The sequence below is a fragment of the Mesoplodon bidens genome (genome assembly GCF_964165515.1).
Source record: "Mesoplodon bidens genome assembly, contig: HAP1_SCAFFOLD_541, whole genome shotgun sequence".
NCBI lineage: Eukaryota > Metazoa > Chordata > Mammalia > Artiodactyla > Ziphiidae > Mesoplodon > Mesoplodon bidens.
The window spans coordinates 10705-24188 of record NW_027671719.1 but is presented as its reverse complement, the minus strand read 5'-3'; the positions used below and the strand labels follow the sequence as shown (position 1 = coordinate 24188).

Sequence of the window (13484 nt, the reverse complement as noted above, 5' to 3'; positions counted from 1 at the left end):
TCATTAATAGACCACCCTCTGCTAAAGAAGGATAATAAAATAATTTTGCTTTGTCTGCCCAGTGTTTATTTATTTATTTTAATTTAAATATCATTAGGTGGGCTCGCACCCTCCAGTTTAGCCCAGTCTGTACCACTCTGTTGCTGACATCACTGGGCTTTTCACACACACATTCACGCTAACTCTTAGGGGGCTGAGGGGGGCTGAGTCTGTGACCCTGTGATCTAAAGTCTCCTTCACCAGTAACATTCTGTGATTAACATTGTTGTTTAACTGAGCATTGCTTTCTAACTGGTTTCCTTTTTTAAAATGCAAACATTTCTAAGAAGGATAATGCAATCATTCCTAAACAATTTTAAGGTGAATGAATTTATCAGAATTTCCTCTCTAACTAGAGATACTGAAAATCACAGTTACAGTAGGGACTCATGGGACAGGTTACTGAAAGGTAAGAGAAAAAGGGAGGGGCAGGCACAAAAGATAAATTTGATTATCTTACCAAAACTCACCTGCAGGGGGCTTCCCTGGTGGCGCAGTGGTTGAGAGTCTGCCTGCCGATGCAGGGGAAGCGGGTTCGTGCCCCGGTCTGGGAGGATCCCACATGCCACGGAGAGGCTAGGCCTGTGAGCCATGGCCGCTGAGCCTGTGCGTCCGGGGCCTGTGCTCTGCAACGGGAGAGGCCACAGCGGTGAGAGGCCCACGTACCGCAAAAAAAAAAAAAAAAATTCACCTGGGGGCTCATTGGAGAAATGGTTAATTCCAGGGAGGGGGCAGAGGGAATACAAGATGAGCCAGTTGCTACAGAAACTAAGGTAGTGCTTCAAAGCATCATGGAAACATGTCAAAAAGACAAACAGATTGAAGGGGCTGTCACTGGCCAAATTTGAGAAAATTTAAGCATCAAAATTAAAAAGGACAGAAATAGATTATAACCCACTGAATAACCTAAGAATCCATGAGTTCAGACTTAAATAAGCAAAAAAAGTAAATGGAGAGAAGGAAAGCTCTTCCTTACAGCAAAATGCCAACTAATAAATCTAGAAGGAATGATGGAGTTAGAGCATCATCAATCAGTGCAAAGTAGTCAGAAAAAATTTTATAAACAGGATATTGACACAGTCTCAAAAGATTTCCCCACAAAACACTTGTAATTTACAAAGAGAAAAGCTATAACTTTACAGTGGAGTAAGCACCTGAACCAAGTGATCAAAGTTAACATCACAAATGGACACTGGGTACCCCTGATATGGTACACTGACAAGGACAGGACCTCACCTCAATGGTATCTCCACCAAAAATACATAACCCAAGTCTAAACATGAGGACATCCTAGTCAAACCCAGAATGAAGAGTCTTCCCCCCACCCCCCAAAAAAAGAAAGACAAAGCAAAAAAAATGGAGTATTGATCTGCCCTCTTTAAAAGATGTCAAGTTAAGACAAAGGCTCAGAAACTTTTCCAGATTAAAGGAAACAAAGCAGATATTACAACTCAGTACAATGCACAATCCTGGATTACATCTCCTGGTCTGGGGAATAAATCAGCTTACAACTAATTATTGGGACATCATTGGGACAATTGAGAAAATCTGAATTTAAATTTGGACTGTGGTTTATATCATTAAAATACCTGATTTTGATAAAACCATGGTTATTAAAAAGAATGTTATTCTTAGGAAAATAACAAAATATTTCAGGGTAAAGGGGTACAACGTCTTCAACTTACTCTCAAATGGGTCAGGAAAGAAAGAGAGTGTGCAATATAGACAGATTCATAGAAAGAGAGGTAGTAAATGGGGCAAGATATAAATATGAATCTCAGTAAAGGGGATTTCTTGTACAATTCTTGAAACTTTTATAGATATTTGAAATTATGTCAAAATAAAAAGTTGCCAAAATGCTAAAAGGAAAAGTTTTCGGGGACTGACTTGACCATCTACAATTCCCTAAACCCCGACTTGAGTGACTGATCAGGACCAAGTAGGAAGTACAGGATTTAAAATGTATCACCTGCCAAACAAAATGGTATTTGACAGATGAGGTAAAGCTGATGCTAACAGAAATACTGGTGATACAGGAAATATTTAAGGTGAGAACTTCTCTGAAGGTAAAAGTTCTGTACTAACTTTTTAGACCCAAGTTTCCTTGACAAGAGAGGGAATAATCGTTCCTGAAACATCATTCTGGAATGGGTAGGAACAAACCCAATATGTTTCCTTTTGGCCTTCTAGTTTAAAGTTAACACTTTAATAATTTCTTTGAGTCTCCAGTTGGTTGCTCTCAGGCTACAGATGGACCACCACCGATATGTAATTAAAGGAGAATAACAAATAGTTAGAATATGGATCACACAGGTGCTGACTTACAAATGCAAACGCTGTAGCAGAAGATTAAGCTCCCAGGAGGCTGGAGGTGTGCGTCTCTGCTTATTGCCATCAAAATTCATTAATGGTCAAAGTAACACTGAGATCAATATTCCTGCAGTCATGGGAATGAGAAAAAATGATTAGCACCAAAATAAGATATAAAGACAGTCTCAAAATCTTTCTCCTTACATAATTAAGAAACCAGTCATTGTCATGAATTTTAAAACTGAGATTTTCTTAGCTGTTCCATGTTCAAGAGGTTGCACAGCTTAAAGGACCTTGAAAAGAACTGCTGTTCCCCTAGATAATATCATACACCAAAAGAGAGAGACAGTGAGGTCGTTTTGGTTTTTTTTCTTCATTTTAGTGGTACAGAAATGGAAGGAAGGATGCTGGGATATGGTAAACACCACAGAAGGCAATGCAGCATGTGATGGTTTCACAAGAAGTTCAATCCTGAAATATGCTTGAAGAAGACATACAAGTGAGCCTTTAGTAAGATCTGGGTCTAAACCACTGGTTCCAATGCAGATTCCTGGGCCCCTGTAGAGGGGGTCATATTCACTGGGACTGTGTTTGGAACCAGGGATTCTGCATTTTTAACAAGTATTGCAGGGACCAGTCACTGAGAAACATTAAGAGCAGCAACCGTTACTGTTTTTATGAAACTAATTACTATAATATAATACTTACTGTGTTAGAGTAGTAAATACACCTTACAGTAAGTTAAACAGTGTACAAGAAATGATACAGAGAAGCTTATGATGATCCCTACCCAACCCTAATTCCACCTCTTGTGAACACTGTTTTAAAGATTTTTGCTTTTAGCTCTTCTGGTTGCAAACACCCCCCTGATTTGCCCTAATTTTAAAAAGTAAATACCGCTCTTTTACAATATACTCATGTTGTAGAGAAATTAGAATAATGAATATTTGAAATAGTGTAATTGCCCTATTAGGTAAGCACCAATTTCTGTGAAATTTGAAATAGTTTAACTCTTGCCAAGAGTAATAAAGAATTGCATAATTTAGGGCTTCCCTGGTGGCACAGTGGTTGAGAGTCCACCTGCCGATGCAGGGGACAAGGGTTCATGCCCCAGTCCAGGAAGATCCCACATGCCGCGGAGCAGCTGGGCCCGTGAGCCATGGCCACTGAGCCTGCACGTCCGGAGCCTGTGCTCCGCAATGGGAGAGGCCACAACAGTGAGAGGCCCGTGTACCACCAAAAAAAAAAAAAAAAAAAAAAAAAGAATTGCATAATTTAAAGCTAGTAGGCAGTGTGTATGGCAACTGAGTTTACGTGTGTGGCTATGTGGCATGCCACTCTAGCCAGTAATCAGAAATACTGTGGAGCTTGTAATTACACACTCTTTGATAATGGAAATTTGGATATGCCGAGTTTGGTGACTGGCTCCTGTCCTCCTGGAGCCAGTTCACATTGGTCATTTCATGAACTCTGCACTAAGTGGGTCCCACACATTACACGACTGAATTTTTTGGACCTCAATTATGAAGTTACAGCAGAGTTCTACTTGCATCTGCCATCATTTAACAGGAGCTTGTTAACATGCTGTTATTTAAATGCACAGGAACATCTAGAAGTGATTCAAGTGACTTTTGTATTATTTTAATTTTTAGAGTTATAATATTAAAATAGTTTTTCTCCTATAACAAGGTCATCTAAGCTTTCATCCAGTGGAGGCAAAACCCTAATTCTGAGAATATACTCTTGGGGAACAGAAATTAGATATAATAAAATACCATAAAGAGGCCACGTGGCCATATACCATGCTATTAATTTTGGAGAGAGTACTCTGTGAAATGTTAGAGATAATTCTGAGAAAAACTTAAAAAGCATTAAAGCAGATAGGGCTTTAAGTTTGCAAGTATAATCTTATAACAGGGCATGGCTAATGGAATGGGAAAAAATGTCATGGCTGCAAGATCATCAACACCATAATGTGTCCTTAAGCTATAGAGATTGTTGATACCTGTGCTCTGAGATTGTGCCCACGACCTTCAACGTATGCCTATGAAAAATCACTCATGAATTATACATTCTTTGAATATGTGATTCCTCTTTTCAATTTCTTGGTTATGGATGGCCTCCAGTTACAAAAGATAAGCATTTAGCTCATTTATGTTATCTTCTTCTTCCTCCCAACTCTTCCCAGTTTGGGGTAGTTATATCATTATTTTTAAGTTTTGTTGTGGTTACCCTTGTAACTTTAAATATTATGTTATGCCTCAATTTCTCATTCTGAAAACCTGAGTATCTTGACTTCTCATTATAGAAGTTGAGGGTGTCAGTGACACTATTCTTCTCTTCGTATTTCCTTCATTTTGCACTTCCCACCTTCGGTCAGCTATACTTTCATATTATGAAGATTAATGTTTGCCTCTTTTTTCTGCAACATAGCCAAGATCTTCCTTACTCTGTCCATTGACTGCAAGAGTTTAAAGCCAAAGTACTTACATTATTAAGACTACATCAACATCGTGCACTGCCAAGCTAAGGAGAATGTTAGGATTGCCACTTCCTTTTCTAGGAGGGCACTGTCATAACTCCTCACCTACTCAAAGGATAATGTTTTAACACCATGTACTAGTTTTTCTCTAACAGTCTATATATTATTGAAAATCCTACATATTCTTCTTCTTCAAAATTGGACCATAACATTCTCAGTTAGCTTTTTGTTTTTTTCTGGAGTTCTTAATTGCCTGTCATTTTTATTGTCTAAATATATACTTTATCATAACACTCAAGTCTTTTCTGTTTTTTGTTTCTTTTTATTTTTTGTTCCCTCAATCACACCATGAGCTGCAAGGAGTTCTCTCCTGCCCAAGAGTCCTTACCTTTGGAACTCTTCATTCTCCTGCTCTAAACTGGAAGACTTTGTATTATACTCTACTTCTGTTTCCAATATTAGGACCCTCGCCTTCTTCTTTCTTGGATAATATCCTCATTCTGCTGGAATACATATTCAAGTAACTTCTTAAGAAAGGAGTCTGGGAAGTAAACTTTCCAAGTGCTGGTTTATGTGAAATGCCTATATTCTACTCTTTGAATGATAGGCTGGCTGAATATAGAAATTATTTTTAAATTCAATTTCCCCCAGAATTGAAAGGACCACTCTATTATCTTCTAGCAGCCAGAGAGGTTAATGAGAATTTGGCTGCTCAATTTTCATTCCTCTGTAGGTGGCCTAATTTTTCCCTCTGGAAACTTTTACAAATTTTATTTATTCTTAGAGTTTTAATTTTCACAGTGTTGTATCCAAGTGGCTTATTTTCCCCATCTACTGTACTTGGCCCTCAGTGGGCTTTTTTTTTTTTTTTTTTTTTTTTTTGTGGTACATGGGCCTCTCACTGCTGTGGCCTCTCCCATTGCGGAGCACAGGCTCCGGACGCGCAGGCCATGGCTCACGGGCCCAGCCGCTCCGCGGCATGTGGGATCTTCCCGGACCGGGGCACGATCCCGCGTCCCCTGCATCGGCAGGCAGACTCTCAACCACTGCACCACCAGGGAAGCCCTCAGTGGGCTCTTTTAATGTAAACATGTATGTCCTTTCCTGGGAAATTTTCTTATATAATTTCTCTAGAAATTTCCCTTTTGCCATTTTCTCTGTTCTCCTTTCCTGGATCCCATATTATTTAGCTGCTGGATTTCTTAGATTGGTTTTTATATCTCCTCTTTTCTCTCATACTTCCCCTCTGTAGTAGAGAATGTTATTTTTATCTCAACATCTTCTTTACCTCTGTCATCTTCTTTGTCCACATCAACTGATTAAAATAACAATAACTATTACTAATAAGTATGTCAACCTAGAGCAGAATCTTTGTTTTTATCACGCTGAGTGCCTCATCCAGAGTCGTGCCCACCCAATTGTTGATCTAGGTAGCATCCTCTTGGAGAGTTGATGCTGAAAATGTCAGGGGATGGATAAAAAAAGAAAAGAAAACAAACAAAAAAACCTTACTGAAGTTCAACTGTAGGTACTGCTTTCCCCTCTTGCATCAGGCTCATCATCCTCTCTTGGTAAAATTAAATTGGTCTGGCATAATTTGTACTTCACAAAATCATGTTGATTACTACCCAGTACCTTATGCTCTTTTAGATGGTTGCAAATTGATTGTTTGATGATTTGTTCTTGTATCTTCCCAGGTATCCAAGATAAGCTGAAGAGTCTATAATTACTACAGTTGTGCTTTTCTCTGTTGAAAAAAAAAAAAAAAAACGATACTCCATCTGCAGATTCTACTTGTCAGGACCTTCTCCTGTCCAACCTTCCTTTTCTAAAATAAAGGCTGGTGGTCCTGCAACTACAGTTGCCAATTCCTTAAGCACCGTTGGATGTGAGTAATCAGGCCCTGCTGATTTGAATGTACTGAGCTTTCTGAAGTGCTCTTCAATCACTTCTTTCCCTTTGTTTGCCTTTGTATCTCCAATAAGATAGCACTTAATCTGGTTTAGTTTCCTTATCATTGCTGATTAAAAGGAAAAAAAACAGCTAAAAACACAGTGAAAGCCTTTGCTATTATTTTTTAATAGATTTTGTTTAGCAGTACTTGTTAATAGTTTTGTTAATAGTTTAGTCGTTGTATTTGCATCCTATAAATTCTTTCCGGTGTTCTTCCTTCCTTCCACCCCTCCCTCCCTGCTTCCTTCTTTCCCTCCCTTCCTTGCTGTTTCCTTCCTTCCTATCTCCCTCTCCTGCCCCCAACTCTCCCTTTTTCTTAAAATTTTTATAGAGGGTGAGGTGAGAAGGGAGGAAAAACGAAAGAGGCGAAGAGCTCCATATAACTTCATGACAGAGATATTTATTAATCATCAAATATCCATGTGCTCCCCCAAATTTTCCAGCCTCCTTATAGTTGGGGCAAGAGGCATATGACTAGTTCTGGCTAATAGGTACTTAAGAGCCATGAGTTCCCCTTGTCCTCTTTCCTCCTACCCAGGTGAGCTGGGAGCCACATGTTCCAGATGGTGCACCAACAAAATGCAAGTGGCCTGAGTCATCACTTTGGTAACCGAGACCCCTGAGTCATCATTGGAAGGCAACAGTCCTAGAGAGCCATAAGTCGCCCAGAGGCCCATGTGTTAAGCTGCTAAGATTTAGGGGTTTATTTTTGCAGCACCATCTATCTTATCTTCACTAATACAGTACCAATTTCTGGACCAGTCAGATTAGGTTTTGCCAAGGGAACAAATTAACCCTGAAATCTAAGTGGCTTAACATAACAAAGGCTTAATTCTTACTTGTGGTATGTGGTAGCTAGTCTCCAAAGAGGGCTCCCAGTGACTCTTACCTCCTGGTAGTCACACCCTTGTCTAGTCACCTCCCTGTCTGTCTCTGTGCTGATCCCATGACTCACTTTAACCAAGAAAATGGAGCAGAAGCCTTAGGAAATCTTGACAGCCTCTGCATTTGAAGTCACTCATGATATAGGAAGTCTGACTGCCACTGCCACTGCCAAAGAGAGGCCACGCACAGATGGCTGGAGAATGAGACTCCACGTGGAGGAGCACTTAGGTGCCAGACCTCAGCAAAGAGGCCATCCTCAGTTCAATCCCAGTCAAACTTTCCAAGGTCTCCAGCCCCAGCCACCATTTTGACTACAACCACATGAGACCCTAAGTGAGAAGAGCAGAAGAAATGCCCAGTGGAGCCTAACCAACACACAGAAATGGGAGATAAAACAATAAATTGTTGTCTTAAGCCATTCTGTATGGTATGGCTTGCTGGGCATCGCTCACTGAAGCATGGTACACATCCAGTGTTGGTGTAAAGGGGTTGAGCTCCACACAGACATTCATGGAACCATGTTGATACAGGTTCTCCCATCTTGTATCTGCACCACTGGTAACATGTGACCTCCTTTACTGGAGTGGTGCAGTGGCAAGGAAAGAGAGGGCTGCTGGTTGCATACCAACTTTTAAATGCTTCCATCTCTGTCCCCAGGCCACTGGTCAGTGAGAAATGTGGGGGAGTAAATGGAGAGTCAATGGGCATTAAATGTCTCTGCTGCAGATCTTGCCACCTGAAATTTGTCTTTTATTCCCCCTAGGTTTTTTTTAATTTATTTATTTATTTTATTTTTGACTGCATTGGGTCTTCGTTGCTACGCATAGGCTTTCTCTAGTTGTGGCGAGTGGGGGCTACTCTTCGTTGTGGTGCGTGGGCTTCTCATAACAGTGGCTTCTCTTATTGCGGAGCATGGGCTCTAGGCACACGGGCTTCAGCAGTTGGGGCCCGTGGGCTCTAGAGCACAGGCTCAGTAGTTGTGGCGCACAGGCTTAGCTGCTCCGCAGCATGTGGGATCTTCTTGGACCTGGGCTCGAACACATGTCCCCTGCATTGGCAGGAGGATACTTAACCACTGCGCCACCAGGGAAGCCCCTCCCCCTAGTATTTTTTAAAATTAATTTTCATTGGAGTATAGTTGATTTACAATGTTGTTAGTTTCTGCTGTACAGCAAAGTGAATCAGTTATACACAGATATATATCCACTTTTTAGATTCTTTTCCCATATAGGTCATTACAGAGTATTGAGTAGAGTTCCCTGTGCTATACAGTAAGTTCTTATTATCCCCGTAGTATTATAACAAGGTTTATCCAGGAGTCATCCAACTGGCTTTCCCATAATTGTAATCAGTGGTGTGCAGGACTGGCTCATACAGCTCAGAAGAGCCAACTGAACATGTCTCCTCCCAATTCTGCATTCGGTGATGCCATGTTAGGAGCATGAAATCAGCTATGGTGGAAATATTTACATCACAGAAATCGGCAAATGCTGTAAGTCAAGACCCTCCTACTCCCAGCCTTGGATAAGCTGGTTGTTAAATATTTACCAGACCACTAGTTGTACAAAATCCAAAATATACCTATTATTCAGGCTGGCCCTATATTCATGCATATTCACTTATTATAGGTAGAATTTTGAAAACTTGCCATCAATGGTCTTATCTTTTTATTCCACATATCAAACAACAGGCTGAACCCATAAATTGAAGAATTTTGTACAAACCTGAGTAAACTTTATTGATAATAAAAAGATGACAATTTGAAGTTTTCTATATGTAGTCAGAATGTGCATATTTTTATAGTTAACTTCATTCTAGGACAGTACTGGAAATGCTGTTATAAAGTAAGTATAGAACATACCTATTTTCAGTTAGCATCAACAAGGATTTTATCATTCCAGTAATTATTGCATCTAATAACACTATCTTAGGTACTGATTTATTCTGGAAGCTTCAGTATCTTTTAGAGTTTATAAAAGACTAAAATCTTTTCTTTTAAGCCTTGCTGAAAGAGTTAATTCAGCTCCCCGTTCCAGGTCACCAACTCTTCCTTTCCTAGCCTTCACCCTCTACACACACAAAGAAAGGCCATCGATAAGGTTCAAGCTTCTATTATGGGATATGAAGCAGTAACATTTGAAATAGCACCTTGGAGGCCCGAAGGAGTTAACACATCTTTCAGCAGTGCCTACTTTACAGCTCTCGAGTATTTTGCACCCTGAAAACCTGATTATTTATTAAAAGTATGAGTAGAGTACAGTTGGAGAAAAAAGCTCATTCACCAAGCAAGAAAGGATATGCTTGCAAATGACATTTGAAAATAAGATGACGAGAAACTTTTTGCTACAAACAACAAGGGATTTGAACTTAATCCACATCTAATTCTATGGCAAAATTAAGGACAAGATGGTTCCAGAATCAGGGAGACAAGTCAACTTTAAAATACTGTTTCCTGGGCAGAACCCAGTGAGACCATCTATGGATAAATTCAATGTTCACTAATTCAGAAGAAAAAGAAAGAATTCTCACTGTATGCAGAAACCAGGATATTTTCCATCATAACACTGATAATCTTATGGGAACTCTGATACCTTTTTGAGCTTTTGGGATTATTCCGTATGTTAATCAAGGTTCTTTTGTTTACAAGTATGACTGATTCTATTTTCTAAAGATGTCCACATTAATATACATCACATGTTCTTCTCACAATGTGATGGTAACATTCCTGCATTGAGAGGCAGTGGCCCTTTGAGCCTGGGTGGATCTTTGTAACTTCCTCCACAAATAGGATGAAGTGGAAATAACACCTCATGACTTTGGAAGCTAGGTCATAAAAGGTGATATGGCTTCCACCTGGCCCTCTCTCCCTGAGAACTGTACCTTTGGAGCCCTGAGCCTCCAGCGGAAAATCCATCTACCTTGAAGCCACCATGATAAAGAAACCATAGATGGACAGAGAGATTTCCACATAGCTCCAGCTCTTCCAATCCCCAGCTGCTTGAGTCTTCCCAGGCCAGGCATACGTAAGAGTTTAGACAATTTCAGCTCCTGGCCTTCAAACTACCCCAGCTGAAACCAAGTTGTAGTGGAAACAAGCTGTCCATGCTAAGCCTTGCTCAGAGTGCAGATTTTTAAGCAAAATAAGTGTTCTTATTTTAAGCCACTCAATTTTGGGGTGGTTTTTGTTACACAGCCATTGTAGCTGGAACAGCACGTAACAGAAGCCCCTCAAGTTAGCATTATCAAAAGAGTAGAGGTTATAGGATAAAGGTTCAAGAGTAGCCAACGGCACCCCAGAAGAAGAGGCACAGCTGGGTCTCAGGGCGGTTTGAATAGGAACTAAATTAGAAAACCAGCAGAGGCCAATCAGCTACTTTGCCCCAGTGCTGTCTCTTTTTCTCCTTCTGTCCTCTTCTCCAGTATCTTACTTCAGGGCCCTCATCTGTCTCCCTGCACATCTGCTTCCTTCTCCCTGCAGTCAGGTGTTCTGTGCTTCTGCTGCCTATGGTGCACTAACACAGCTCTTGAGTTGTATGTCCTTGGTTTAAGAGACCAGCCCACGCTAACCAGCATCCTTTTATTGCAGTGATAAATTCCTGGGAGAGAGGATCCAATTGGCTGGCCTTGAGTCCGGTGTCTGCTTCCAGTCCCCTCAGTCAACACGGGGAAGGACCACATGTCACCAACATGGCTGCTACTCCCAATCCCCAACCTCCTGGGAGAATTCTTAGAAGGGGGGCTCAGAGGCTTCTACACATAACAATAGACCTTATATAATTCTTGAGTATTAGAAGGCATTTTGGATGTTTTTAGCTGTACATAAAACTCTACCATGGACTCCCCTTTAATTTGCTTGTCGTTTGTTTACAAACCTGCTTAGGTAGGTGGATACAACCTCCTCCCCACTCCCATCCCATCCTCAAGATCTGAAAGGGTGCTTCTGGATCTCTACAACAAAGGAAGTGGATCAGGTTGATGTGACCTCAAGGAGGCTGAACTCAATAATGAACCTTTTTTATTTCATTTTTATTTTTTGAGGCCCAATGTGTAATGTGAACTTGACTCCTTACTTTACTACCTTTTAGCTGTTAGGGCCTCTGAGCAACTGGGCCAATTAGAGATCACAGAGGCAGTCAGGGAAACTGAGGACTCTTGATGAACTTTGATAATTTCCCCCCTATTAAACATCTCCCTTTGCCAACTAACCTATGGGGTTATAAATAAGGATAGAGGTTGCCCCTGAGGGAAGGAGAGATTGCTTGGAACAGGGCCTGGCCCACAGGAAACAATGTTAACTATTATTATCATTACTACTATTATTATCAGTGCTCTTAGACTATTTCAAAATCAAAGGAAAAAGCATCTCTACTTCTGCCTTTTACTATTCCATTCACTCCAACAGAACCCACTGCAATTAAGCATACATTGGTTGAATGCCTCTATGTGTCAGATCCAGGCAGAGCAAACACTGAAGGTATATTTCTGGCTGTTCCAGGTCCCCCACTGCAGAGACCTACACCCGTGGGAGGATTTCTAGGCTGGCCACATCCCTGAAAGGTTCTGTGATTCATTTCTTCCCTGGGTCACTGCTGGAGCTGTTCAAAGTTTTATACATTTCTGTCCTGAGCCATTGTGAACCGAGGGAAATCCTCTGGCTGGGTTTCCTTATGTGGAACCTGGCCAGGGGGAGGTGAAGCAGGATGGATTTGCTCTGTGTTTGTGTTTTGCTGCAGTGGTTGTGTTATGTTTTGTTTCACCCCGGCACCAGTCGACTTTACCTAAACAGAAACACCCTGTGTAGTCTTTTGTAACAACAGTATTATTTTAAGGAAACACAAGGAGGCGGGACAAAAGAAAATGGCCATTAATCAGAACTCCGGTCCCATGCAGTGCTCTCTCCAACAAGATGCCTTTAGAACCATCCAGGTTGAACACTTGTCTAGAGGTCATTTGTAACCAAGGCGCTCAGCAGTGGACAGGACCAAAAATGATTAGTTACCTCCTTCGGGACTCATGGTCACTGTCATCTCCAGTAACTCCTGTTCTGCAGCTCACTTCTGGCACTGCATCAACAGATGAGCCAGGAACACCCTGAAATGAAATTGGTGAAAAACGTAAGGGAAACATTGCTTCTAATTAGGCAAGTCTAATGCTCTAATGATTGTGAAAACCAAGAATGAAAACAAAACAAAACAACCAAGACCCTGAAGCAGTGTTTTTGCATTTATTTTTTCCCTCCCTTCCTGAATAAGCAGCTTCCTGAGACCACCTTGATATGTGCTCCTCTTCCCCTTCAGATACAGAACTGGGTGCTTTTTGCAGCTTGCTTTCTCTCCTGTCCTTACCCAGGCAGGTGCACAGCTAGGGAAGGGGGCAATGAGAGCTGGGGGAAGGAGGGCTGCAGCTCGGCAGTGAGCAGTGGATTCACCATCCCCCTCCCCGCTCCACTGCAGCTGTGGCATGTCGGGGGTGAAGAATCTTACCCACTTGGTTACTTCCAGGCAGGGTCATCAAGTGCTTTAAGGAAATGGACTCCCAGCCAAAATGCGTGGGTTTGAATCTTGGCTCAGCTACTTACCCTGTAGTTTGACCCCTCTGTTGCCTCAGCTTTCCCAACTATAAAATGGGGATAATAATACTAATTACTTCTTAGACTTGTGGTGAGACTAAATGAGTTAGTACCTGTAAAACACTCAAAACACAGTCTAGCACGTACTAACCACCAAGTAAAAGTTAGCTATTACTATTATCACCTTGGAATATCTCCAAATCATAATTATGACACAAAATCATTATATCATATTGTCTCCAAGCT

At 41.1% G+C, this 13484-nt stretch overlaps 1 long non-coding RNA gene across 3 annotated transcripts in view; it reads right to left on the bottom strand.

The window, feature by feature from the left end:
* LOC308611123 overlaps window positions 1–12755 on the bottom strand; it is a 68833-nt gene extending 56078 nt beyond the window's left edge. For 2 of the 3 annotated variants that reach the window (XR_014014772.1, XR_014014773.1), the window contains exons 1-3: window positions 12669–12755; window positions 6467–6578; window positions 2365–2476 (exon numbers count right to left, since the gene is read on the bottom strand). This is a non-coding gene — a long non-coding RNA (uncharacterized lncRNA). The remainder of the gene's footprint in view (window positions 1–2364; window positions 2477–6466; window positions 6579–12668) is intronic. The other variant, XR_014014774.1, reaches the window with a different exon arrangement.
* Between the last annotated feature and the right edge of the window lie 729 nt (window positions 12756–13484).